The sequence below is a fragment of the Mesocricetus auratus genome, unplaced genomic scaffold (genome assembly GCF_017639785.1).
Source record: "Mesocricetus auratus isolate SY011 unplaced genomic scaffold, BCM_Maur_2.0 Super-Scaffold_100028, whole genome shotgun sequence".
Taxonomy (NCBI): domain Eukaryota; kingdom Metazoa; phylum Chordata; class Mammalia; order Rodentia; family Cricetidae; genus Mesocricetus; species Mesocricetus auratus.
Window position 1 is genome coordinate 22902540 of NW_024429209.1, and position 23320 is coordinate 22925859.

General features: G+C 50.5%; 1 protein-coding gene across 3 annotated transcripts in view; it reads left to right on the forward strand.

Moving 5' to 3' along the window:
* Cdh4 (cadherin 4) overlaps positions 1-23320 on the forward strand; it is a 498494-nt gene that overhangs the window by 86676 nt on the left and 388498 nt on the right. The gene's annotated exons all lie outside the window — the stretch shown is intronic.

The window sequence follows — 23320 nt, forward strand, 5'->3', positions numbered from 1 at the left end:
TTACATCTTATTAAACACATCTTCTCCCTCTTCTGCTGTGTTGAGATGCAGTGGACGCTTGTAAATTTACCTTATATCTACCAAGCTGTCCAACTCCTGGTTTCTCATAAGCGGTAGACTGCTTGGAGTTTTTCAGTGTGGAAAATCACAGCATCTATGAGTGATGCTAATCTTAATTATCTCCCTCTAATCACTGGTTCTTCTTTCTTGTTAATTAGCCAACGTTAAATAGAGGTGTAAATTGATAGCGGATAACTGTCTTCTTCCTAACTTAAAAGGTGGTGGCTCTGATGGCCCATCCTTGAGAGTGATGTTTGCTGGAGATTTCTTAAAGACGCTGCTCATGGAATGCTGGAAAGCCTGCAAGTCTCACTTTGCTATGACATTTTGGTCAGGATTTTTCTCTTCTGTTGAAATAGCCATGCAGTTTTTTTTTTCTCTTTAATCTGTGATCGTGGGAATTACACTAATAAACCCTTGGCAGCGGGACGAAACTGGTGTTGGTGAGGGAAAGTCGTCTTGGCCCCGGCAGATGCTTCATTAAGTCCTTCTGGACACCGAGTTCAAAAGTGGGTCTGCCTTTCATATTACCGTGGTTTCCTGTTGCTTTTGCTTGGTTGTTGGTACTGAGGCTGGCCTTGCTTCAGAACACAAACACCACCGGTAGTGTGTTTCCCATCCCTGTTCTCTGGGAGAAGATACTCAGCTCTAAAATGATGGGGGAGGGTGATGCTGCTGCCATGCTCGTACAGGGGTGTCCTACACATGAGCAAAGGCTGCTGACACAGGCTTGTCCTCTTGACAATTATGGGATCAATGAAACGCGTCAGTTCATGGACTGGTTGGTTCTGCCGGTCAACTTGACGCAAGCTAGAGTCATCGGTTGAGGAAATGCCTCCTCGCTGTCCAGCTTTAAGACATTTTCTCATTTAGTGATCAGTGGTGGAGGGCCCAGCCCATGGTGGGTGGTGCCGTCTCTGGGCTGGAGGTCCTGGGTTCTGTAAGAAAGCAGACTGAGCAGGCCAGGGGAAGCAAAGCCAGTAAGCAGCACCCCTCCGTGGCCTCTGCATCAGCTCCTGCCTCCAGGTCCCTGCCCTGCTTTGAGTTCCTGTCCTGACTTCCTTCAGTGATGAACAGCAACACTGAGGAGTAAGCCTAGTACTTGTTCTTTGGTCATGGTCTTCATTGCAGCCATTAGAAACCCTAACTAAGACACTTAACTATCAAGTCATTTTTCATGTGTTTGCTTTTCTTTTGACTTTACATGACAACAGAATTTTACATATATTGAGAAGTTTTTACACAATTGATTTAATTAGCATTATGTTCTTGTGCCCTTGCCAAAAACTAAAAAAATATGGAAAACTTAAACAACATAATTAACAGGATCGTTTGTAAATATATAAAGAATACTGCATTCAATTAAAAAAAACCTGTGCTTTCTGAAAGAACAAGACTGACTATAAAATTGTTCGCCTGTCATCCATAAACCAATGTTAAACATGTGAAGATGATTTATAATTGTTTTACTAGCTTTTTGGATAATATACAAAGGGGCATTTCACCGTGACTTTTTGTGTGCTCTTTTGGAAAAAAAAAAAACTCTGCCTGCCCCTAGTGCCCTTAGTGGTGCGCCTGTACTTGGCTTCTTGTTCCTTGGATGACATTTGTGCTCTCTGCTAGCTCCCCTGTGACCCCAGACCCGCTGTCCCTATCCTGTGTTCAAAGGTTAATTGAGGGACTGCCTTTGTTAAAGCATTGGTAATGCCTTGACTAAGGGAGAGGGGGAGCAGGGCAGAGCGCCTGGGAACCCACACTGGAGATGACTCTTCCTGGAGTTCTACTGTTTCTCCCAGGACCCATGGTTCACTGCTTGTCTATGGCAGGTGTGGGTTTCTATAACAACTACCCCCTGCTCTCCCCCCCTGCTCTCCCCCCCGCTCTCCCTCCCCTGCTCTCCCTCCCCTGCTCTCCCTCCCCTGCTCTCCCCCCCCCCGCTCTCCCTCCCCTGCTCTCCCTCCCCTGCTCTCCCCCGCTCTCCCTCCCCTGCTCTCCCTCCCCTGCTCTCCCCCCCTGCTCTCCCTCCCCTGCCCTCCCCCCCGCTCTCCCTCCCCTGCTCTCCCCCCCTGCTCTCCCTCCCCTGCTCTCCCCCCCTGCTCTCCCTCCCCTGCTCTCCCTCCCCTGCTCTCCCGCCCCTGCTCTCCCTCCCCTGCTCTCCCTCCCCTGCTCTCCCTCCCCTGCTCTCCCTCCCCTGCTCTCCCCCTGCTCTCCCTCCCTGCTCTCCCTCCCCTGCTCTCCCCCCTGCTCTCCCCCCTGCTCTCCCCCCTGCTCTCCCTCCCCTGCTCTCCCTCCCCTGCTCTCCCTCCCCTGCTCTCCCTCCCCTGCTCTCCCTCTTCTCTTGCTTTTGTAACTTCGACACCACATTCTACAACAGTCAAGGAAAATATTCGGATGTGACACTTTGGACCTGGGTCTACAGTCCCTAAACTTGTACTTTTTAGAAGTCATTCCCTTGAGCCCTAGGTGCACATGGAGGACATCCAAGTGGTTGCTGTCACATCTTAACGATTCCCCAGGCCTGCCACCATCCATAGCCGTGCTGAAGCATGGGATCCAAGTCAGTCCCTCTCCAGCTCAGCTGCTCCTAAGCACCGAGTTACAGTCCGCCAAGCTGATAGCCACGGCCTTTCTAACCTCCACACCCACTGTCTTTCCCCCAGCCCCGGACCCTTGGCGTGTACTGTTTTGATCCCCTCTCTACATGCTAGCCCTTCCTAATTGCACAGTCACACTGAAGTCACACGTGCAGACAGCCCCGCCCTGACCACCTGCCCACATCAGGCTTTTCCCTCTGAGTCTCCATCCATGCACATTGCTAGTCTCTGCCTGAGCCTTTGTCACAGCCGGTAGTGTTTCTGTTTTAGCTCGCCTGTCTCCTCGACAGCCTGTGCTGCACGGTGGCCTAGGCTTGTTGGTCTCTCTCTCTCCCCCTGTGTTCTTGGCATAAGGCCCTAGCCATGGAGGAACACCAGCACGTTCCTCTCCTCCGTGCTCTTTGGGTAAAAATGGAGTCGGAGAATCTGTGAGCAACGTGGGTAGTATGTTCTTGGGGGGATTGACTCAAAGCCAAACCCTCCTGCCTGTTTCAAGGCTCAAGACAACGGCACCCGTCATACGTGTGGTTTTTCGCGCCTTGGCAGAGCTAATGTCGCAGAGGCAGGAGTCCTGAAAAACTTAGCGTTGACTCTATGGCCCATCTCAGGGGAGGGCTGCCAACTCTGGGCATGGACCACCCAAGACACCAGGGCAAGTTCACACCAATGTTTCTCTCAGTAAAACCATATATAGCAAGGGTGTGTGCCTAGTGCAGTCACAGCTAACAGGGGATGCACCAACGCCCAGTGCACGAGGAAGAGGCAGAGTGATCTGGGGAATTGCTAGGGAGGCAGGTGAAGAGCCAGGTCCCGAGGGCCAAACTTAGAGGTTGATTCAGAACACTGGGAGCCTGCTGCTGTATGGGAATGTGTGCTGCGCCCCTGCGTTCTCGTTGTAAAGACACTGTCAGCCACTGCATCAGAGTCCAGCGGGGGGGGGGGGGGAGAGTCCAGACGGCACCCCACCCTGCTCCTGGGACCAAGATCAGCACCAAGCAAGATGTATTCAGCCAAAGCCAGGAGAGATGAGGCTGCTGTCTCCAGTGGAGAGGTGTCCGCAGCCAGAATGAAAGCTAAGCATAATGAATAGTGCCGGTGTTCCAGAAGTGTCCATGCATTTCTGGACTCTGCAGCCCGGGCTGGAGAGATCTGGAGGGAGGCTAGCACCGACCCCCCCCCTGTGGTAAGAAACTGTCACAGCTGAAGCACGGCTTTGCTGCAGGATTTGTCTGTACCCGTTCGGTTCTCCAGGAAGCCGAGTCCCTCTCAGATGGCCGGGAGTGTGGCCTCAAGTCAGTTCTCCGGGTTTCTGCAGGCTCTCGTGCACCCTAAGGTGGGTTACATCTTGGCTCAGAGACTCAGTACTGGATCCCATGGCAAAGGCTGGGGGCAGCAGCTGGTAAGAGAGACGGCAGGGTAACCACCTAGTGCTTTGGTAAGCGGCAAGGCAAGTCCCTGGCACTGTGTGGTACATGTCATGGTGACTTCCTGGCACTGTGGTAAATTGCCTGTAATCCCAGCGTTGGGGAGGCTGAGGCGGGGGTGGGGGGGTGGGGGATAGTGAGTTTGAGCCCAGCCTGAGTTGCTTAGTGAAATTCTGTCTTAAAAAAATAAATAGAGACCAAATGAAAGGAAGAAAGAACAATAGTGACAGACAGAGACAGAGCGAGGAAGGGGAGCTTGGGAAGACTAGGGAGAGGAGAGAGAATGAAAACGGAAAAAGTGTGCATTAAAAAAAGCCACATCGTGGACAGCTGGACTCTGCCCTACAGCCTTCTGAGGGACTACACAATGTGCACCACAGGAACGAGGGGCCCAGCCCAGGGCTAGTAAGAGTTGAGCCTGGGTAGTCCCCCGGTGGCCCAGTGCACCAGGTATCTGCTGAGCAGATGTACAAACTCCTCTAGGAAAGACTAACAGGCTGGCGTTGCCCAGGAGAGGGCACGATCGCAGGGCCAGGGAAGGGCTGGACACCTGGGGAGTCCACCAAGGTGCCCGCTCCCCACCGAGTGCCCCAAAGTGGGCAAGTGACTCCGGCGCTTATCTGCACTTCAGCCATTTCTGGGCCTTAAGACTCAGCTGTGAACAAAGCTGGTGGCAAGATACTATCAGAGAGGGAGTGATTAGCAACAGAGCCCCAGCTAATTATAAGTGAAGCCAATTAAAGCAACAAAGGAACTGTGCAGAGAGCCAGGATGTGCTCACATAGTGACAGGCCTGTGATAGGAGTACCTGAAGTCAGCTCGCAGACTCCCGCCAACCCAATCTGGAGAAAGCCGCACCTCAGAAGTAAGTCATGATGGGAAGGACCTGAGTTCAAATCCCCAGCCTTCATGTCAGTCAATCATACCCATAAGCTCCAGCCCTGTGGGTGGTGTAAACAGGATGATCTCTGTGGTTTGCTGGCTGCCAGTAGCCTCAGGGTCAATTAGAGAGCCTGTCTCAAGAGAGTAACAGACCAGGGTACTCACAGTACACGTATGCATACACATCACACATATCAATCAATCAGTCAATCAATAAATGGTTATGTCATGGATTATGAACTTCAGCTGTTGAATAAACAAAATTCAACAGCCACGCCTTGCTGGCACAGAGGACAAACAGTGAGATTAGAAACCATTATTGAACAGGCATCATACTGATAATAATCAACTGGGTAAGAAACCCCAGTGCGCTTAACATGTGATGAATTACAGATAACACACACGCACCCACGCACACATGCACACACACACACACATGTGCACACGCACATGACTTCACACTGGAGGGCTCTGTCAGGGGCCTCCTGGCAATGGTCTGTGTCTCTGTCACCATCCCCCAATCTATATGTAGAGTCCTTGCCCTTGGGGAATACAGCATGAGGGAGTCCTGGGAATTTATTCCTGAAGGAAGAACCCTGCCTGTTGTTCTGGGATCAGGAGAGGATTTGAATAGTAGCTGCCAATCTGGCTGTTGGTTGATGTGACTAACATTACCACAAGGCGGTCTTTCCAGGGAGTGTTTAAACACTGATTACATCTTAGGCTTTGTAAATAACTCAATGGTGATTTTTTTTTTTTACAATATTGCTTTTATAGTGCCTATAATGGGAAGGCGGTTTTTTTTTCTCTCTCTTTCTCTCTGTCACTTGGATATTAAGCACTTTAATGAAAATGCACGAATGGACTCTCTATAAAACTTGGTCTGAAGCAAGCTGTGTGGGGCTTAATGCTGTATTAATGTTGTGAGGGTTCTGGGGAGCTGATGAACAAATCTTTTGTCATTGCTAGGGGAATGGAATAGGGGTGGCTATTTGTCCCTCCTCTCTCCCTTCCCTCTGCCTGTTTGTCCCCCAGGAGCCATGCTGCGCTGGGCAGTGGTCGCTTAGCAAGGCTTCCTGGGGAAGGAAGAGAATGCCTGGCCTGGGGGATTTTTTTTTTATTGGGAGCATGCCTACTTTTTAATTGGCCTTGATGTTAATGAATGGATTCGTTCTGTTTGGAGTGAGCAGGGCTGGGCACTGGTGCGTGTAATCTGATTGCAGCCGGGTGCTCAGAGCCCTGCAGAAGAGCTCTGGAACAGCAGTGATTGGTTTGGCCCCGGCTGCACTATCTGGCAGCCGTGGGGCACCAGAGGAGAGCAGGCAGGAGAGATGGGCACCCTGTGTCCACAGGCCTCCTCCCCGCTAGTCCCTTGGTCAATTGCGTTGTGATGTCTTGGGGCTCTGCTCTTCTGGGGGTGGAATAACCCCTCATCAAGCAGATGGGGACAGACAGACTCCCTTTTTACTCAGGAGTGTGACATACTGTGGATGGTTTACAGCCACCTACTCTTGAGCCATTGGGGAAGAAAGCCACACTGGTGTCCCGTCGGCCACCACCTGGCCATCTCCAAACAACCGGCTTTTTCTTCCCAGCCTGTTGGCTTACTTTGCAGTGTGGAACAGTCACTCTCTGAGAGTACCAGGCAAGCTCCTGATGGCACGGACTAGGATGCCATCGGTTTTGTCACCAGGATCCACCTCTGGAGAAGGAGACAGTGTTGCCCTAGTCACCCATAGCAACGCTGAATGGAGCAGAATGAAAGACACTGGCAGGAGTCCCCTCTGCTCCTAGTTGGCCCAAACGGATGTGCCATGTCATGTCATTTGGAGCTGAGAGGCACAGAGCCTGGGCTTGGAGGTGATTTAATAGCTCTTTGATCTGGTGACAAGCCGGAATTGGGTTTATAAACAGTACAGTTCAAGACCAAAGATTAACTTTTTCTACAAAGGTTACATGAAGTGGTGGTGTGTTTTTTTCTCCCTTGTTGGATCTCTTTCCTCACATCCATGATCAGTCTCTCTCTCTCCCTCCCTCTCTCCCTCCTTCCCTCCATCCTTTCCTCCTCCCTTTCCCTCCCTTTCCCCCTCCCTCCCTTCTCTCTCATTCCCCTCTCTCTCCTTCCCTCCTTCCCTTCCCTCTCCCTCTCTCTCCCTCTCAAAATAAAAATCATGATCCATTTTTGCTTGGCTGGCATTTTGGCCCCAGAATTAAGTATGAGAACCTTTTGGCTGACTGATGGTCCCCAGAGGCCCCGATGCCATGTCTTCCTGATGGCCAAGCTCCTGTTTGTGACTTGGCCGCCTGTTTGGAAGTCAGGAAAGTGGTGACATGGGCCATGTGTCACACTCAAATAAAATGCAGCTGCACTGGGACAAGAAACCCAGCCCCCCCCCCCGCCTAGTGTTATCTCACGGGGAAGCTATTGAGGGTTGTGTCTGAACTCAAATGCCCACACCCGTCTTAGCCTCGTGCATCCCTGCTGAGGAGCGTGTGCCCGGGGGTGGGGAGGGTTGCCTGTGGTTTCCACATCCCTCTCCAGACACACAGGGGCCTCTGCTCGGGCGTCACCTGCAGGCCCAGTTTAATAAGCAGCAGTTCGGGATTGGTCCTCAGTACCTCTGAGTGCCCTGTGTCAATCCATGGCTGTGGTGTCCTGGGAAGGTCACGGACATCTTGGTCCCTGAGCCCTCCTGAGGGACTTCCACTCACCCATATGCAGGCCAGGGACCAGTGTTCACTCCTCAGTGAGGAACACCCACCCAGGCATGTCCTCAGCTGCCAGCCGGAAGAGTTGGTGCCGTCTTCTTATATCTGTTGCTTGGACCCTGGAATGCTCTGCAAGTCTTGGGACAACAGCAAAGGGGTCAGACCTTCAGCATCCGCTGGCCATCATGAGCTCAGCCAGGGGCCACACCTAGGCCATTTCCTTTCTTCTCCCTATATGCTTCCTATCTGTTTTTTTTTTTAATTTAGGCATGAACTCTTGGTTACATTTTTTTTTAAGAAAAATTCCAATTCCAGGCTTAGTTTTTGAACATGAGAGAGGGATTTGGTTTTCAAGGCTCTCGTTCCAGTGAGTCCCCAACAAATGGCTGTGGGTGTTGGGCTAGCACTGTTTTGTTCCCATTCCAGACCAGTCCCCAGCAGCCCCATGCATCCTTCCTGGTCCGTTCCCAGGCATAGAATCCTGTGCTGTCCTGTAGATGGTGTCAGTTGGCCAACACCCCTCTGGAAGCCCTGGGACCCAGGAGAGCTCTGGGTATCTGCCTAGGAAGGCTGTTTGCTCCTCTGTGCATGGGAGAGTGAGCAGGGGCAAGCCCTTTCCCTACTCGTTTTGAATTCTTAGAGGCTTATTCAGAGCCTCCTCCATTGTTCTAAAAACAGCAATGATATTCTTTGTTCTATGGAGATAATGTGGCCGAGATTCTATTACTTTGCCCATAATGAATGGCCCCCTGGGCCTCTCGGGTCCTTTGGACTTAATGGAGAAAAGGCAGCAAATCGGGCTGTAGGATTCCTGTGTTTGCACAGTCACACAGGCTCAGGAGCCAAGAGCAGGTATGCTCCTACTTACGCCAGATCAGGGTGACCTTGGCCCACCGTGGACAGCGGGGCTGTTCTGTCAGATGCAGAACACAGAGGCCATCCTCCTCTTTGAATGCGATTTGAATGGCTGTCAGGGGCAGGGGAAGGATACGAAAACCTTAATGGTGCATGAGTTCCCCGCACGGTTCACTCCCAGTTAGAGTCGGGTGTGTGGGAGCTTGTGCAAGCTCCCTGCCCCAGTCCCATTAACTGCTTACCCTCTCCAGGAAGTAGTGTGATGGTCTTCCCGTCCCAGGCACAAGAGCTCTGATGGAGTGCACAAATGCGTGGGCACTTCAGGGGTGCAGGGTAAGTCAACCAGTGCTTAGCACCCATTGGGCCAGGCCCTGAGGTTGGGGTCAGTGCGTGACGTCTGTCACATGTAATCCCATGTTCCCTAACTTCACTACCTTGAAGCACAAAATGGCAAATGGGGATGCTGAGATGCTGCGGAGGCTCAAGGGGCAGAACGGAGGTTCCCCTGCGTGCACACGTGGGGAGGACTTCAGGAAGAGGGGAGGGCCAGCCATCTGTACGAGTCAGGTGAACTAGATATCCATTGCCGCAGAGAGCGCTATCTTGTGGTGTCCAGAGAAATCCAAGCAGTCGGAGGAGGTCCTGGGTGGTCAACTCGAGGGTTACCGTGCCTGGACTCAGGAGCTGGTTTCCTCTGCCTGCGTCCCTGTGACTTTGGACAAGTCATTCGTTGAAGGTGGCTAGGGACGGCCGCGATCCATAAACACGGGTCGGTCACCGCAGAGTTGGTGTTTAGAAGAGCACACAGGAGTGCCACGTGATAGTAACGGTATAAACGGCGTGGCGCGCTGGAGTTGATGGAGGCGGTAGAGGTGACAGTGGCTGCGGCTGTGTGGTTGTGGTTGGAGCTGGCAATGCAGGGCTGGCATCTGTCGGCTTCGATGGTGGCGATGCCACGGTAGTCATGGTGCTGTTGACTGACAGGAGGCGTGGTCAATGCCGGTGCTTCTAATGCAGAGCCGGTGTCTGCAGCGTCGTTGTCGGAGGCAGGGACGACGGCACTGCTGATGTAGTTGTACGGTCGTGTTAACACTGGTGACGCACAGTTGGCGTCTATAGCTCAACGCGGTTGTGACGGGGGTGATGGTGCTGTTGATGGCGGCAGCCGTACGATCACATTGGCACTTACAATTCAGGGATGGCTGGTGTCTGCTGCTTCACTGGTGATGGTGTCGAGTGGTGACAGCGTCGTTGACAGAGATGACATCTGTGGCCTCGGTAGCTGTGTCCTGTTGTCTGCACTACTGAGATGAGCAGAGACACGCCCCCCCCCCCGCTGCTGCAGTACACTTTGCCGTCTTGAATGTGCAGTTTGGGGAGATCCTAGGGAAAGAGGGGCGGGAGTGGCTGAGGCGCCTCCTAGCAGAGAGCCCAGCAGGAGGGAGGCTGGCTTTCCTCTGTGGGAAATGAGTAGGCGCAGAGGTGGAGTGATCCGGTGTGGTTGAGGGAAGCCCCGGCAGCATAGCAGAGCCCACCAGGCACCGGGCAAAGGTTGACCTTGGACTCGAGTCTTCATGCACGTCCTCTCCCTGTGTGTGTTGGGATGGTTGCCTGTCACAGGTGCTTCTGAGCGGCTTGTGTATCGTGCTGTGGGTCTCCCCACAGAGGCTCGGATGGACTTAGGAGGACAGTCCATGCTTGTGGGTTAAGGGCATGGGTTCGGGGACAACCTGACTGCATGCAGGTGAATGTGCAGGGCGAGGCCTGCTGTCCGTATGAGGCAGGGCACAGCTAGCCCTTTCTTCACTCACACTCCGCCAGGCTTCTGCGGGGTCTGGTACAGATGGGCACGCACGAGACTCTAGATGGCCTGCCTCGCAAATCTTCAAGGCCACCTCTCTCTGCCTAGCCAACCTGGAAGCTATGGGATGGCCAAAATCCTGTGTCCACCTACCCCCAGCACATGGCAGGAACTGCTTCCTTTTATGTCTGTGTTGCCAAGGAAACTGGGGATTTGGAAGGGACAGTAAGTGATGTCTTTTGCAAGCAGGGCTCTGTGATTATTGAAGGGCTTGCGACTCCATCTGAATGAGGGGAGTCAGCTTCAGGGAGCAGAACTGAGAAGCAAGGACTGGGAGAGGCCAGCCAGAGGCTTGTTTCGGGAACTCCTGACCTCTGACGTAGCCGGAGGCTCCCGTTCAAGGTCTGCATGCTAGCAGATGGTAGGGCTGGATGGCCAAGGGATTCTCTGTGGTCTAGAATTCAAGCACATTCCACCACTTTATAGATTCAGTATAGAACCCTTCAGTTCCAAGTGTCACCGGCAACTGTCAGGGGTCACTGGGATATGAAGCAAGATTACATGCGGAGTCTCTCTGTGGTCACCAGCTAGCTCTGGCTTTGAAGCAGTCCTCCTGTCCGAAATTTTGTGCAGAGTGTGTAAACTGGATTTCCAGGGAAAGCATCTATGCTCTGACGCTCCTTCCAAGTTCCTCCCGGACAGGAAGAGCCTGAGGATCCTTGTCCACCTTAATCACTGGCTTGGAGTGACCTGTAGCATCAGGAAAAGGCCATTCTGTCCACTCGAAGTGGTGACTTGGTAGCGTCGTCTTTGAGGTCCTTGTCTCACTCACCGAAAGTAGGTGTGGGCAGAGCGGCAGGGGGTAATTCAGTACAACTGCGTTAAGTTTCAATTTTAAAAAAAAATTAGATTCACAGAAAAGAGACGAAGACAGTACGGAGTGCCCCTTTCCGGCAGTGACCTCATTACCTGTAGCCCAGCGTTACAGCCAGGCGCCGGCACTGGCATGGTCCCCAGCTTTTAGATACAGTTGGCTTTGGGGGTTTTGTTTTATTTCGCATCCCGAGGGCTTAACTGTACATGAGAGAGGCCCGTCCTTAACTCCAGCTCTGCTGCTGCAACTTAATATTGTTTAACCATTCTGAGCCCTGGGTTTTAGTGCTCTACCTGCGTGTGAAGGGGCATGAGGACCCCACTGCCACACTGCCACCACCTCAGGTATTTGTGAATGTCCAATGAGATAGCAGGGCTGGAACCCCGGGAAGCTTGAGGATGTATCAGTACAATTCTAGCAAATTCCTACCAGCTCGAGTTGCCCCCAGCGGATGCAGTTAGAGGCTGGGCAGAACGTACAGGGGGTGTGTATATGAGCACTGTGGCTGTTGCGCTGGGTCTGCTGGGGTCTTAGAAAGGCTCTGGTGTTGGTCCCGTTCAGGAAATGAAGCAGGCCAGGGTCCTAACTGGCAGTCAAACCCTGCAGAGCAACCCGGCGCTCCTTACTAGAAATGACAACCCAAGTGGCTGGGAAAACTAAAAGTCATGGGTTCGTTTGAGTTAACTCGGTGCAGGGATCTTCATAGGCTCAGTTCTGGAGGGTCATTAAGGAAAGCCAGAGCCCCGCCCTCTCAAACCTGGAGGCAGGGGAGTGGATATTCCACCCCAGCTGCTTTTGCATTTTCAGTGTACAGCGGAGAGGAGAGGGCTTGCTCATAATGATTATTGGAATGCCTCGTGTCAGTGAACTGAGGCACGGGGAGTTTTCCTAGAGAAAAGTGAGAAAATTCCAGCAGCATGTTTCCCACTCCCGTTGTGTAGCAAACTCTACCGAACACCCCTGCTCTTGTTTGAAATTCCTGTTTCAAGCCCTAGAAGGTCAACATTTAGGAATGCTAAGCAAAAAAGAAAAGTCATTCAGGGTAGGTGTGAGCATTGAGAGAGGGGACAAGTCAGGCCAGAAACCCAGAGTGCCGTTGACCTTTGTTGAAAGGGGACAGTGTGGGAAATTTTGAGGTGGGCCTTTCATTACCCAGACTGCTCTGACCCTGTCCTGGGAAGATGTCCCTGCCACTATTCACCAGAAATGACAACGCAAGGGGGCAGAGACCAGAAGGAAGAGTATCACTTTTGCATAAATGTGCGCTCAGTGACAGCCATCGCCTGCTCCACTCCATCACACATTCCTGGGGAGGCTGCACAGTACTTCAAGTCTCATTAAACTATTTATACATAGCCATGAACGATTTTTAATGTAGCGCATTAAGGTTATGTCACCCCGAGCAGGTGAAAAACAATCTCTCTCGGTGTGCATAGCGTGTGGCTCGCCACCGCGTTAACGCCTTCTTTCCTGCCTCGGTGGTGAACAGGCCTCATTGTCACATTAATCACACATGTCACCAGCTCTTGCCATCTTGACAGCACTTCTGGATGAAGCCCTGATAAGATCATCACATCTGTATGATCTCTGGACAGATGTGCGGTGAGGTTTGCACACACCTACCACTCACAGGCCCCTGATTCATAAACTGTGCTCTGGCACCTCCTACCTGTGGCTGTCTGTCTGTCTTGGCCCCGCCCACCATGTTTGCCCCTCCTTCCATCTTTCAAGGTATTGTTGGTATGTCACAATGACAGGAAGATAATATCTTTTGGGAGGATGGCAGGAAGTTCTAATAAAAAGCTGTCAGTCACAACCCCCCTATCACACAATTTGCATTTTAAAGACCACATGAACTATTAACTGGCTCACTCTGGCAGCCTACAACATGGTTAGTGCAGTGTTAAGACTTTCATCAGCATAAGAGTGTGAGGCAATCAGGACGGGTTTGGGGTTCTAAAAAACAGTGTGACATCTGCCCTGTGTCCTGTTGGAAATGCTTCCCTCACACCTGTGGAAGAAGTCTCCCGAAACATTTGTCCTGAGCAGAAACACATGGCTACCTTTCCCGTCAGGGAGCACTGGAGAATCCTCTTTGTAATCCAGCAAACATTTGAAGGCTCCAGCCTGTGCTGTGCGATGTTGCTGTGTTTGAATGTGGCGGGTGGGAGTCCAGGGAGACACTGTGAGAAGGCTAGCCCATGCTGAGCCTGGAGCAGTTTCTTTTATTGTTTATTTCTCATTTGTATGTATACACGCATGTCTGCTTGGTTTTCTCTGTGAATACATGCATGGAAGCCAGAGATAAATGTTAACTGTCTTCTTCAATTACCCACCAGCTAATTTTTTAAAATTCTGTATGTTTATTCATTTCTATGGAGGGGCGTATTCACCCTCATAGAGGTCGGAGAACAACTTGCAAAAGTCAGTTCTTCCTTTCTACTGCATGGGTTCTGGGGATTGCACTTATGTTGTCAATCTTGGTCACAAGCACACTTACCTGCTAAGCTGTCTCTCTGACCTGTCACATTATGTTGTTATTATTATTATTACTATTATTATTGAGATGAGGTCTCTCACTGAATGTGGAGCTCACTTCCTTGGCTAGGCTGGCTGGCCAGTAAGCCCCAGGAGCCCTCCTGGGTATCCCCACACCAATGCAGGGTTAATACATGTCCCACTGTAGCTGGGCAGTGGTGGCACAAGCCTTTAAGCCCATAATCCCAGCACTCGGGAGGCAGAGGCAGGCAGATCTCTATGAGTTTGAGGCCAGTCTGGTCTACAAGAGATAGTTCCAGGACAGCCTCCAAAGCCACCGAGAAACCCTGTCTTGAAAAACCAAACCAAACCAAACCAAACCAAACCAAAACCAAAAAAAAAAAAACAAAAAAACAAAAAGGAAGACATGCCACCCAGCTCTTATGTGGGTGCCGGGGATCTGAATTCAGGCCCTCCTGCTTGTTTAAACTTTATCTCTGAACTTCCCCAAGCCCTGGGAGCCCTGTAAATCTGAGTAGCAAGGGAAGGAAAAGAAAAGACCGACTTATTCTTCTTTGAAGCACTGGCCTTCAACAGGCTGTAGGGTCACCAGAATGTGGCAATGGACTCTTGAGATGAGCCACTGTTTATTATTCTCATGCATGATTATTACCAGCACCCAGTCAGGGACTTGGGAGTTCTTGGGGAGAAAACAAATGGAGAAAATTGTACACAATCACTTTGAGCTGTTTTTAGGCTGTGCAGAAATAATTAGACCATCACACACAACTCAACAGTTTATAATAAACAAAAGCGTCTGCTTAGCAAGATGCCTTTTGCTGGAGGAGAAGTGAATTATGGGTACTGTGCTGCCCTGCCCCAGTCATGCCCAGCCATGGCCTCCTCAACCCTGGTCAGGATACCCGAGGCTAGACCACCACCTGCTCACAAGGACCCCATTGGAAATCTGAGCCCCTGACCCAGAGGAATGACGGTAGCTCTATTTCCTTTGTAAATCCGGCCTGGATTGAATCAGGTGACAGGGAACCCTTCAATCAGGTGGTCTATCCAGAGACTACCATCGGTCGCTTTCTTCATAGCTCTGACAACTGAGTCACAAAACCAGCTAAGGGAGGAGGGTTTGTCCTGCTTCACGGTTTGAGGGAGCACTCCAGAAGCTGGGAGAGCATTGGTCAAGGCGGCTGCAGCTGCAGGAGTGGGAAGCCGCTTGTTCACATCTGGGTGAGTCAGGAAGCCGAGAGAGGAAGGAAGTCAGTCCTGGGCTGGCTTCCTCCTTCTTCCCAGGTAGTGTTGTCTGGGGCCCCAGCCATGGAGCCGTGCCACCATACGCAGGGGGACACCTCCCTTCTCGGTTTAAACCTCTCTGTGAATGTCCTCACAAACACACTCAAAGTCGCGACTCACTAATTCCTTGGGGGAACTTCTTAATCCAGGCAGAGACCTGCTTTAAAAAACATCAAAGGAGAAAGATGCCTAACAGCGATGGCAAGATGGTCCTTTTTGTTTGGAAGCTCAAATGCAAAAAAAGTGAGAAACGAGGAGAGGAAAAAAGACATTTTTTCTTAATTCCTTAAAGACCATTAAATTGTCCAACAGGGCCTAGTGAGCCGTTCAAATGCTCTGCAAAGATCTGTGTGGCAGGCGGGCTGATGTCAGTCAGAAGAATGCCATTCAGTGTTGGTAGGAAACCGCAGGGAAATGGCCCCACATCTGGAACTTAGGTGTAGACAGCCACGTTCCCTCTGGAGGCTGGCTGGAGGAGACTGTTACTTCTGTGTCTTCCAGTCTCTGGTGGCTCTACTGCTCCAGTCTGGTTTATAATCATGTAGCTTTTCCTCCCATCTATCTTCGAGGTCCCTTTGCCTCCTAAGGACATCTGTCACTGGCTTTAGGCACCATCTGATCTCCAGGAGGGTATCATTCACAGTCCTTAAAAATGATGACGTTTCCAAACGATTATCTTTCCAGGTCACAGTCACAGGTGTGGTAGTGTTAACTCTCAACTTGACACAACCTAAGATCTCCTCTGAAGAGAGTTTCCAATGGGGCACTGTCCAGACACTGGCCTGTGAGCCTGCCTCAGGGAATTATCTTGCTTACATGATAATTAACATGGGAAGACCTAGCCCGCAGTGGGCAGCACCATCCTCTTGTTTCGGGGCCCTGGGCTGTCTGAGTTTAGACTTTAGAAACCAAGGTCAGCACAAGCTAAGGAGCAAGCAGCATGCTTGGGCTCATTTCTCTCTGCTCTTGACCGTGGGTGTGACCAGCCGCTTCAAACTCCTGCCACGGCGACACCACTGTTGTGATGGGCTGTGACCTGGAATTAGAGGCTGAAATACACCCCTTTCTCCCTGAGTTACCTTTTGGCTGGGGTCTTTTTAATCACAGTAGCAAAAAAATTAAACCAGAGCAATTGGTAACCAGGACAAGGTCACAGGCACACAGTTATAGGAAGACAAGTTGTTGGCTAGGCAGGGTTGTTGGCAGCCCAAGCGCTGGGAGTTGAGAAAGGACTGACCGTCCTAAGTTCAAGGCCAGCCCCGAACAGCATGGTGTAACTCTTGTCTCAAAAACAAAACAGCAGCAACATGAAGGGGCGGGGTGGCTCGTGCCACCTGGCGGGGGGGGGAGGGGGCGGTGAGGTTGTGGGGGGGGTCACTGCAGTTGGTAACTGTGGTGAGCAATGATAGACAGGTCTCCCCAGCAAGCCTGCTCTACGTCAAGTCTCTGCTGGACAGCAAAGTGTTACACTCAGGGCGGGCTCTGTAGTCATCTTGGACTTAGTGATCTAGGAGCTGGGGCTGGTCACGAGATGTGCCACAGCCCCCTTAACACCGTGGGATCTCAAAGCTGCAGATCACACCTCCAATCCTTATGGTCTGTCCCACACGCTGAGCTTTCCTCCAGGCCTTTCTTCTGTTTCGCCAGGTCTCTCTTCAGCAGCTTCAGCTCACGTCAACCCATCTTCCAGGCCTTCAGTGGAAGTTTCTGCGTCCTATGTCGCGGCTCCCTTTGGTTCACACCTGTAATTATTTCCTGTTCTCTGCAAGTATTTCAAGTTCATTAAACAGAAACCTTTAAACTTGGCAAGCAAGAGTATCTCAGAATCCTAGCACTGATTATAAAGTGATACCATACGCTCTATGAATCTTAGCACTGTAACCAACCCTGAGTGTGAAAAAAAAGTGCACGATTATCACACTTGAACCAACAGAAGGGCAAGGAAGGCAGCTTTGGCTGTCTGGTGTCAGCACTAATTCCAGAACACAACTCCTTGACACTTTGCACAGTTGCTTTAATCATCCAGGGATGCTTTTATGCTGAGCTGGAACACAGCGAGAGACCCCGCCCCTCAAGGCCAGGGTGGAGCCTGTGGCCCCTGAAGATTTATACTAATCATCAATAGGCTTTGGAGTGCTGCCACTTCAGATCTGGGAGTGACGCTGGAACCAGGGGAAGAGGCTAATGTGGCCTGTGGCCTTTGGGAACAGCACTCACACACTCCATGTTCCAGGAAGCCATGCTCACTCAGGCTCTGTAGCTTACAGTGGGAAGATCAGGGATTACCTTTAGGTAATACCACAAAGGGTAGCTTCCCACTCCAATGCCACCTTTTTCCTCTCAACCAGCCCTTGATTTTTCTTTGCAAGGCTCATATGCCCATGTTGGCCAGCTCCAAGGGCAGAACAATGGGGTTCATTATGTCAGGCCCCTGAGACTGGAAATAGATGTTTCCGGTTTCCTAGCTCATCTTTGTCTAAGGCGGTACACTTATCTGTCTGTCAATGGTGGGTGTTGTGGGAACACTTGCCTGTCACCCCATGGGCATGATGACCTGGCTTGCAGTCTGGTTTCAGGGCTAACTATGGTCCCCCTCATACCAGGTGCCCAGCCCGGCAAACTTCACAGGTGCCATGTCCACTGCCTGGAGTGTTTTATCACCTCCTTGTCATTCTCTGCCGTGGCTCCTGTCCTCACCCACTGAGCATGGCATTCATAGTGTGTATGAATCATCACGTGACCAGAATGTTTTACGTCAAAATATGTATTGCTTGATCCAGCTGCTGGATATAGTTGGGGACTCCACAGTTATGGCCCTCATCATTGTGTTCGATGAGCTCATGGTCATTGTCAGCTAGGACAATGTGTGGTGTGGGTTGGTCTGTCTCCCACACACTGGGATCCTAGATAAACTGCTGAGGCTACCTGTTTTTAATTTGGGCTCCCAGGAGCCAAGCCCAGTCCCCATGCTTGCACGTCAAGTGCCTTCAGCCATTGGGCCACGCCCAGCCCTGTTGTGAACATTCTTACTGAATACAGTGCTTAATTTGATTCTTAAGTACATCCTGGACAACTACAAATATTGTTTATGATGGTGGTGGTGGTGGCAGTGGTTATGGTAGTGGTGGTGGTATGTGTGTGCTAACATGCATGTGCACACACTCACATGTGTGCAGATTTACATACATCCTTCATATTCTTGTGTTCCACTGTTTTCACATCCCCTGGAGCTGTTTCAAGGAATCAAGCTACACCCAAAGCACAGAGCTCACCTTGCCACGGGCCATACATGACTAATGCTTTATGTTTTCCTTTGGCTTTTCACAATCATAAATTACTTTGGTATGAACAGCCTTGACATTAAATCTTTTTGTTAAATCATTCTGCATTTGAATTTTATCCCCTCCGGAGGTATTTTAAAACCTGAACGTGTCGGAGTCAAAGAACCCGACTGGATGTTTTCCTCCATGTAGGGTTAAACCGATCAAGGTCTTTGGCGCTGGCTTTTGCTTTTGTTTTCTGCAGAAGGAGATAGCTCCTCTTTAAGTGGGCAGATGTCCTTGTCATCCCCAGCACAGTGGTGGCTGTGCACAGGTAGGTGGCAGTTGCAAGGGTTGAGGAAGCAGAGTTCTGTTTCCTCTCTTTTCTTCCCAGCCCCAGGCTCCAGGTCTGGCCACCTGATGACCAGCAGGGCTGTCCTCTGTGCTCCTCGACACATGCTACCTCATTCCTGGCCAAGCTCTGGTAGGCACCGTGCAAGACTCATAAATGTGTTAGTTCCGTAGGCTGCAGGTGTTCATTTGTCAGTGTGGCCACAGCCCTCCGCTCACAGCAGCACCTTGCAGCCATACCCAGTGCCTGTCACATAGTAGGTGCTTCAGTTATGTGTTGATGACTTGATCGACATATGCATCGCGAAAGACAGAGGCATCATACCGTGTCAGTGTTCGCATGGGTTCAGGATTCTCTTCAGGGCTCCACATACATGGTCATATCTGGAGGTATTCCTGGTTGTTGTGACTGGATGTTGGGTACCACTGCCATCCAGTAGGTCCAGGGAGGTCAAGGACACTGTTCAATATCCAATCACACATGATTGGGAACACACCACACACACACACACACACACACACACACACACACACACACACACACACTGATCCAGTTCCAAACCCTGGAGCCATCAACCCAGAATGCCAGTTTGAGAAACTCCAGTCTAACTCATTAGCTCAGAGCTGACTTTTCCTAGTCACAGCTTGCCAAGTTCTCTGAGATAATGCTGTAGTTAAAAGTTACTTATTGAAAGTAGACCTAACTACTGCAATATTAGGAGAAGCCAGCAGGGTCTCTTAGGGGAGGACTCACGCCCAGCCACGGCTCCATCTGCATCTTGGTTCTGCATTCAGGAACTTTTTCTTGCCAATTTGAATATCTATCCTTGCCTTCCAGATTTAGACCACATGGACACTCTAAGAATGTTCTAGAAAGCACTCCCGGGATGTGCCCAGTCTCTGAGCTGCCAAATGAGAAAGAACCAGCATGTGATGATAATCTGTACAAATCTACACAGTCAGAGCACAAGCGTGTGATAATCTATACAAATCTATACAATCAGGACACAAGCATGTTATAATCTATACAAGTCTATACAATCAGTCAGGGTACAAGCGTGTGATAATCTATACAAATCTATACAGTCAGTCAGCACAAGTATGTGATAATCTATTCAAATCTATATAATCAGAGCACAAGCGTGTGATAAGCTATACAAATCTATACAATCAGGGTACAAATGTGATAATCTATACAAATCTATACAATCGGTCAGGGTACAAGCATGTGATAACCTATACAAATCTGTAGAATCAGGATCTGAGGACAAGAGGTCATTCGGGCTGTGTCCAGGCTGTGGAGCCAGTCAGAGTTAGACCATGTCAGCTGGGGACTTACCAAGCAGGTAGATCTAACACCTGGGGCAGGAGACTTGTTAGACACAGCTGGGCCTCACTAGCCAAAGCTCTTCTCTCATGGAATTGAGGTGACTGTGCCCTAAGGCCACTGCCTGGCTTTGTTGGCATGAAGGACATTGTCAGAACTGGGCACATGTCACCTTCCCAACACCAATTTCCAGAAAGTTCTCTGTAGAGCATGAGGACCCAGCAATTATGTAGTGAAGTTCTTTCTTCAAAAGTGAGGAATTGTGTTGTTTACCCATGTACCTCGTTGCTTGTGGGAATGGCCCCGGCCTGGCTCCTGTGACTTGCTCCTCCCTTAGGGAATGCAAACAGAAAGGTTGTCAGCTGAGGTGAAATCTCCTGTGTCAGACTATGGTCTTGTGGACTGACTGAAGTCAGAGTGGAAACACTGTATCTCTCTTCAAACTTCCTGCAATCACTTTGCCTGCATTGGACAGCTTTCCTGGGTCCTGCCCTCGGGATAGATACAAAGTAGCTAGAGGGGCCAGGCCCCCCCCCCCAGTCTGCAGGACTTGGAAGTGTTTTCTAGGTGACATCTTCCCACCTTCATGGAAAGCTAACAGTTGTTAACCTCAACTTCACTGACTCCGCCCCCAGGATGGGACCCCAGCCTTGTTCCCAAAGCAGGGCACGAGCAGGTCCTGGCTTGTTTTTCTTATGGGTGAGCTCACTGTCACCCCTGCTCAGTATGCACTGTCACAAGGAGCCACCAGGACGGAACGTTCCAGACCCTGGCATGATTTTCCAGAGAAGTGAGTTCCTTGAGTATTAAAATTAACCTTTTTTAATAACAAAAATGATACAGTCCGTTGAAGTGCAGCTGGATTTATCTTGTGACAGGACTTGTCACAGCCTTGAGTATTCATCGGGTAGTTTTAAAAGTTCATTAAGCTCAGGAGATTAAATATCGCCCTGAGCAGCATCCCATAAAGGGGGAAATATGGTCCTATTACTTGGTAAAATGTTGGGCCACGTTGTTAATCTAACCCCCTCGAGTTCTCATCTTCCAACTCACGAGACATTTCCCCATGCTGTTAAATCTGACATTTTCTGAGACCCTTGGAATTTCTCACAGCTATCACCCAGAGACGCAATACCGCGTGTTGATTTCATGGGTGGGCCACTCCGCCCCCTCCCCGCAGCTCTTGGAAATGTCAGGTGCATTAGTCTTCCATTTGTCCCAGCTCCACCCATCACTCGACTCGTAATAACCAGATGACGGATGTAGAGGATCTACCAGGGAAGAGAGTATGGATAACAGGCGCCCCTGAGACAGGGCTGAGCCTCACTCCTGGGCCTCATCCTTGTCATACGGGGTCCATGTTGGGCCGGTGCCATGCTGGCCACCTGCTGGCCCCTCAGTGATGACCCCCTCTGGTTTCCCTCCTGATTTCTTACACAGTCATTTAGATATGCCTCTGCAGGAGAGTGTGTTCATCATCTCAGCAGCCTGAGCTCACTTTTGCTTCTAAGAGGCCCCTGCCACAGAGATAACACTGTTCTTCTTCTTTTACTATTATTATTATGCATCCATACTTATTGAGTTTTTATATGAATTATTATGCTTTTCATCTTGGGAACTTTGCCTTTTTAACAAAATTATTTTATTTGCACATAATCATCTTAAAGTTATATTGAATTATTATATTATATGTAATATTATAATATTAATAAATGCATTAAATAAATTTACTGAGTTGAGACTATAACCAATACCAATAGCTGTACCTCATAAAAAATCTTGGGGCCCTTGATAATTTTTTTTTAACTTTTCGTTGATTCTCTGCAGATTGAACATCACGCATCCTGATCCCATTCCTCTCACCGTCCCTTCGTATCTGACCTCTGCCCCTGCAACTCCCCCCCCCCAAAGTGAAAGTTAAAAACTCTTGTTGTGGAAGCTGTAGTGTGGCAGAGTGAGTCACACAATACATCCTTTGGCCCATACATCTTTGCTTGCAAATGTTCATTGCAGCGAGTCTGGTTCGGGGCCTCTGGCTTCAGCTACACTGTCGATATGGGGACCTCACTGGGGCTCCCCTTGGACATCCTGTTGCCCTTGTGTCATGGAGATCCTGCAGCTTTGGGTCTGCAGGACCGGCCCCTTCACGTGTCCCTGCAGTTCGTAGGTGGGGTGCATGTTGGGGTGGGCCAGCTCATAGCCCTGGCTCCTGGCCTTGGTGGTAGCTGGGTTGGTCAGTCGCCTGCTCTCCCACCTCCTCACCACCAGGGCGAGCTCTTCAGCAGTGCCCAGGCTAGCTCACCCAATGCAGCATGGAGCAAGGGGGCAGGAGCAGTTCTGCTCTCACAGCCTTGGGGCTGGCTCACCCGCACCCACACCGCCAAGGCCAGCCCTACTGTGTTGCCCAGCGGCAACGCAGGGCCCTCGCTCCCCAGAGCTGGAACTGGCAAAGGGCAGGAACAGCTCTCCAGCTGTCATGCCTTCAAGGCCACAGAGAGAGAATGGGGGGAGGGGCACGCACCTTTCCCTCACCCACTCCAGAGACATCAGTCTTAACTGTCCCTCATATGGACTCACCTGGGGATAGCAAGAACATCTTCATGCTCCTGGGACAGGAAGTGTGGGCTACCATCACCCAGGAGGATTTGCACGGTGCCCCCAGGGACTGACAGGACTAGAGCTGCGTTTGAGTCTGAGGTCTTTACCCAGCACTGTGGTGATGTATTGTTTATGATTTATTAAAGCCACTGGAGATAAGAGAAGCAAGGCAGTCAGTCCAGTAGATCTTAACCTCTGCCCAGCTGAAATGGCAATCCTGTCTCCACAAATCCTCAGAGGCAAAAGCTCTCGGTTCCTGTCTCCTCCTCCTCCTTTTATTCCTTTCTTTGCCCAGCCTTATCACTCCTGCCTCCACCTCCTTAGTGCTAGGATTAAAGACATGTGATTCCTGGTGCTGAGATCACCTTTGTGTGAGCAGTTTCTTTAGGACTGGATGAACTTCCTGCCGTTAGTGTGGCCTTGAACTAACAGAAATCCATCTACTTCTTAATCCTGAGTCCTGGGATTAAAGGTGTGTGCCACCCCCCACCCCGACCCCCACCTAGCTTCTATAACTAACTAGTATGGCTGCTTTGCTATTTTGATCTCCAGTGGCTTTAATAAATCATAAACAATAGATCTACTGGCTTGGCTGCTTTGCTTCTCTGATCTTCAGTGACTTTAATAAATCATAAACAAAGTATCACCACACAGCACAGCCATTTGCTGACCAATTTTTTTTTTTGCTGAGTGTGTACTTCAGCCAAGTCCAGCTTTGCGTGTGGACAGCATGACTGTAAAATGAGAGGCAGGGCATCCAGGGTCGCAGACAGAACTTGAGAAATCCTCTCAGCAGTCATGT